Genomic DNA, 6,000 nt, shown 5'->3' on the forward strand with positions numbered 1-6,000 from the left:
GAAGACAATGATACCTTATTGCCTTTCACACACTTCGTGTTGTCTGGTGTGGTGCGTGGTCCGCGATTCGATTCCCTTTTTCGGTCTCTACTTCTATTTAAGGATGTTTCGAATAATACCAGCACCAATTTGATGAAAAGTTCTACATGAAATATTACCCTTTACCTTTTTCAAATATTTTTTGATTTATATACAGTGAAATTCAGAAAATTAATTTTATTGCTATACTCTTTAAAATAAAGGATTTTTATATATATCCACAAAAAAACTTCTTATAAAGTGAAAAATATGGTTTTGTTTTGCCCAAAAATTGTATTTGTTACAGAGGTTGTATGAAGGTGAATCCGGAGACGTTTGCAAATAAAGCATTTTTTTGCTTTTACGCACAAAGAAAACAAAAACGTTTGGAAAACGTGAACCGAAAACGCTTTTTTGGTTTGTTAGAGTTTTTTGAATTTCTTCCAAAATTTTAAACTTTTATCACCAAAAAAAATTGTTTGTTACAAAATTTTTATTTTTTTTTTTTAATAAAAACAAATATTTTTGAACAACACAGTCCATTTCGTTTATATCAAGCACTGTTCTTTTCTGACTTTAAGTCTTTAATAAGACACATTTTACAGTTTCATAGTAAAAATTTAATGTAATGTTGAACACCTTTTCGGAATCTTCCGAACATATCTGGAATATATGTAAAAAAACAAAAAAAAAAAAAAGAGATCGAACCCAGGACCCTCGGTATGCAAGGCGGACGTACCAACCACTGCTCCACAATGCCCAACTAAATGTATGTTTAATAGGCTCGTGGGCGCCTATGCTTTATAAATGGAACTTATAACGATAATTTTCTATTGGTGACTTAACAGCTACGTAGCCCAGTGGATAGTGTGTTGGCTTACAAATTGCATAGTCCGCGGTTCGATTCTCTGTCCAGTTGAAAGGTAAAATTTAAAACATTTATAAAATCGAATAATTTCTTCTACATTGTTTGTATTACAGAAAAACGTGTTAAAAACTAAAAAACCTCGTGGAAGTGAGAAAGATATGAGGGAAAATGCAATTAACCAGAAAATATCGTTTTTTATACCTTCTACCATAGGATGGGGGTATATTAACTTTGTCATTCCGAATATATATTTGTAAATATATATTCTGAGTCGTGGTGAAATTCTGAGTCGATCTAAGCATGTCCGTCCGTCCGTCTGTTGAAATCACGCTAACTTCCGAACGAAACAACTTATCGACTTGAAACTTGGCACAAGTACTAGTTGTCATTGATGTATATTAGGTCGGATGGTATTGCATATCGGACCACTTTTACGTATAGCCCCCATATAAACCGACACACAGATTTGGCTTGCGGAGCCTCCTGGAGGAGCAAAATTCATCCGATCCGGTTGAAATTTGGTACATGGTGTTAGTATATGGTATCTAACAACCATGCAGAAATTGGTCCATAATTATATATGTTATAGCCAATCCCCAGATTTGGTTGCGAAGCCTCTAAGAGAAGCAAATTTCATCCGATCCGGTTGAAATTTGGTACATGGTGTTAGTATATGGTCTCTAACAACCATGCAAAACTTGGTCCTCATCGGTCCATAATTATATATAGCCCCCATATAAATCGATCCACAGATTTGACCTCCGGAGCCCCTTGGAAGAGCAAAATTCACTCGATCCGATTGAAATTTGGTACGTGGTGAAATTTGGTACATTGCGCTAGTATATGGCCGCTAACAACCATGCCAAAATTGGTCCGTTTCGGTCTATAGTTATATATAGCCGATCCCCAAAAATAATCTCCCAGAATTTTATTCCTATAGAAAATTTTGTCAAAATTTTATTACTATAGAAAATTTTGTCAAAATTTTATTACTATACAAAATTTTGTAAACATTTTATTTCTATAGAAAATTTTGTAAAAATTTTAGTTCTATAGAAAATTTTGTCAAATTTTATTGCCATACAAAATTTTGTCAAGATTTTATTTCTATAGAAAATTTTGTTAAGAATTTATTTCTATAGATAATTTTGTCAAACTATTTAATCGGTCTTTTTTTGTTCAATATATACCCCGTATGGACTAACTTACAATTGGGAAGACGGTGTTAAGAAGTTTTAAGATACCTTGCCATCGGCAAGTGTTACCGCAACCCAAGTAATTCGATTGTGGATGACAGTCTTTAGTACCAGTTTCTATACAATCCTTGGTGGAGGGTACATAAGATTCGGCCTGGCCGATCTTACGGCCGTATATACTTGTTTGTTTTTGAATTAGTCTTTATGAAATTGTTTTTACATCCTGGAAAAGAATAATCGTTTATCGCAAAAAGTATATGGTTAGGTTAGGTTAGGTTAGGTGGCAGCCCGATGTATCAGGCTCACTTAGACTATTCAGTCCATTGCGATACCACATTGAACAAACAGTATATACTTTTCTTCCAAATAAACTTCCTTGCAACGAAAAGCAAATGAGAAACGATCTTCGTTTGTCTAAAATTTGGTTTGGGAGGAAAGAATTATTTTTTTGGGTGTCCATTTTACATGGGCTATATAGATGGCGAATTCTTGGTTTATGGACAATGTGTGGGCAAATCGGCGATATTAATAGAAGCCAGAGGCTAAACCCAATCTTAGCTAAGTTTGGTTTATGGACAATATTTCGTCAAATCGGCTTTGACGAATACTCTTTTATACTCTTTGTATTACAGAAAAAGATGAGAACTGAATAAATCATACTTTTCTTCCAAAGTTGCTTAGCGCGAAAAAAATCCAAAAGATGTTAATTGGTCTAAGAATATCAGGAGGAAGGATATTGTTGTCGTGTATTGACTACAGAGCATTTATTTTCGCTTTAATCCAATGAATTAAGAGATTTTTCATCAGCTTCCATGCATATCTCATCCAGTTGTAAGAATACAAGTCTTTTGCGTCGGCGATTATTATCTAATTCAAATGTATTTCTTTGCCTTAAATGAAGGTCATCATCTTTTTGTATCATGATACGGGTTAAATAGTGACCTCCTCAGCACCATGCAATACCAAGCTCATATGATATAGGGTCATTTTAAAAACCATACAAAAATAAGGTCTACAACGGACGTCCCTAATTTATAATGTATTTAATAAGCTATTTTTAAATATATTTATTTTTATAGTGATATCCGCAGTTGTTTCCAGATGTTTTTTTTTGTATGAAACTGCATAACGGCGGATGTTTTCTTTTTTTGTAGATTGATACAAACAATGGTATATAATTATATTGAATGGAAACCATTGGTAGATTATTGTCTCATGTGAATAGTATGATTTCAAGGTATTATGCCAAAACGTAATATAAAGTTTTCTTTTCGATATAGATTGATTTCTATACCCTCCACCATATGATGGGCGATATACAAACTTTGTCATTCAGTTTGTATCACATCGAAATATTGGTCTCAGACAGAAATTCTCAGAAATTCTGAGTCGATCTGTGATATCCGTCTGTTGAAATCGTTCTAACTTCTGAACAAAATAAACTATAAGCTTGGTACATGTAACAAGTAGTTGTTACCGATGTTCACTGAAAAGAATATTGACCTAATATGAAAAATTATTCAACTTAAATTTTACACAATATTACAAATACAAATTTCTTTAAAATAAAGAAAAGAAGAATTTGTTTCTTTAAATTTAAGATACGAATATTTGCAAATTTTGTTCGTCCATTAAAGTCCTATGTCTTTGAAGTAAGGCAAATTTCCCTTCAGATTAACTAGGATATTGGATCTTCGGGTTAAAGATGAAAAAGCTTCAAAAGTACGCTAATACACTAATAGAAAAAATTACGTTCCATGGTCGTGAACGGACGGTGACAAACTGAAACGGAAACGTTCACAAAAAATCAAAACGGAATGTTCACAATTTCGTCCACGGGCGTTCACGATTTCATGAACGGCATTCGTGTTTCTTTGGCCATGAAAAGACTTAAAATAATCGTTAGACTATGTTATGGAAACTCCCTCGGTTTTACAATGTGCTAAGGCGACTGTTAACGCGTATGGTGCAGTAAACACAGGTTCGAGTCACGCTAGCGGAAATATTTTTTTAATTTTGTTTATAAAGTCGTAACCATAACCTTTTCAGATAATGAACGCTGGTTGTTGGTTTGATAACACATGGTGTCATTTTATCGTTGTCAGATTGACACCGCCTGCTCACAGTTTGACACCACATGTGTGTTGATTAACTTTCATGAACGAATCGTTTTGAAATAAGCACGCCGTGCATAATTTTTTGTATGAGTGTACCTTTTTTAAAAGATTTTGAATCTTTGATGTAAAGTATTTTTATACCCACCACCATAGAATGGTGACGGGGGTATAATAAGTTTGTCATTCCATTTGTAACACATCGAAATATCGATTTCCGACAATATAAAGTATATATATATTCTTGACCAGGAAGAAATTCTAAGACGATATAACGATGTCCGTCTGTCTGTCTGTTGTAATCACGCTACAGCCTTCAATAATGAAGCAATCGTGCTGAAATTTTGCACAAACTCGTCTTTTGTCTGCAGGCAGGTCAAGTTCGAAGATAGCCCATCGGTCCAAGTTTTGATATAGTCCCCATATAAACCGACCTCCCGATTTGGGGTCTTGGGCTTATAGAAACCGTAGTTTTTATCCAATTTGCCTGAAATTGAAAATCTAGAGGTACTTGAGGACCATGCAAAGGTGTGCCGAAAATGGTCCGTATCGTTCCATGTTTTGGTATAGCCCCCATATAGACCGATCTCCCGATTTTACATGTTGGGTTTATAGAATCCGTAGTTTATATACAATTTGCCTGAAATTGGAAATTTATAGGTATTTTTGGGACCATAAAGAGGTGTGCCACAAATGATGAGTATCGGTCCATGTTTTGGTATAGCCCCCATATAGCCCCATATAGACCGATATCCCGATTTTACTTCTTGGGCTTCTAGAATCCGAAGTTTTTATCCAATTTGCCTGAAATTGGAAATCTAGAGGTATTTTCGGGCCATAAAAAGGTGTGCCGAAAACGGTGAGTATCGGTCCATATTTTAGTATAGCCCCCATTAAAACGATCTCCCGATTTAACTCCTTGGGTTTCTAGAAACCGTAGTTTTTATCCGATTTGCCTGAAATTGTAAATATTTTGGTATTTTAGGCTCACAAAAACGAGTATCGGATTAAGTTTTTATCGGTCCATTTGGTAATGCCTCCATATAGACCGACTTCACTTCTTGAGGGTATAGAAGGCGCACTGATTATGAAAATAGATTGAAACTCAATGTAAAATTTCCAGATTTTACTTCTCGGGTGAAAATCTACAGATTTAAGATTTCAAATCAAGACGTTATTTTATAATTTTCTTGCACACTTACAAGAGATATTAATGATTCCTCTAAAACTCAAACACAAATGGTTCTTGTAAATCCAGAATCTGATATAGTCCTCATAGGTGAAATCTTTAAATTTATCGTCGGGACGTGTCCTCAAGTCTTCGAGCCCTCCTGAAATTTGAAAGGATTAGGTTTTGGTTCATGGTGGTGGGTATTTAAGATTCGGCCCGGCCGAACTTACTGCTGTATATACTTGTTATATCCTCCATCATAGGATGGGGGTATATTAACTTTGTCATTCCGTTTGTAACACATCGAAATATTGCTCTAAGAATATAAAGTATATATATTCTGGGTCGTGGTGAAATTCTGAGTCGATGTAAGCATGTCCGTCCGTCCGTCCGTCCGTCTGTTGAAATCACGCTAACTTCCGAACGAAACAAGCTATCGACTTGAAACTTGGCACAAGTAATTGTTATCGATGTAGGTCGGATGGTATTGAAAATGGGCTATATCGGTCCACTTTTACGTATAGCCCCCATATAAAGGGACCCTCAGATTTGGCTTGTGGAGCCTCTAACAGAAGCATATTTCATCCGATCCGGCTGAAATTTGGTACATGGTGTTGGTATATGGTCTCTAAC

Source organism: Haematobia irritans, chromosome 3 (genome assembly GCF_050003625.1).
Source record: "Haematobia irritans isolate KBUSLIRL chromosome 3, ASM5000362v1, whole genome shotgun sequence".
NCBI lineage: Eukaryota > Metazoa > Arthropoda > Insecta > Diptera > Muscidae > Haematobia > Haematobia irritans.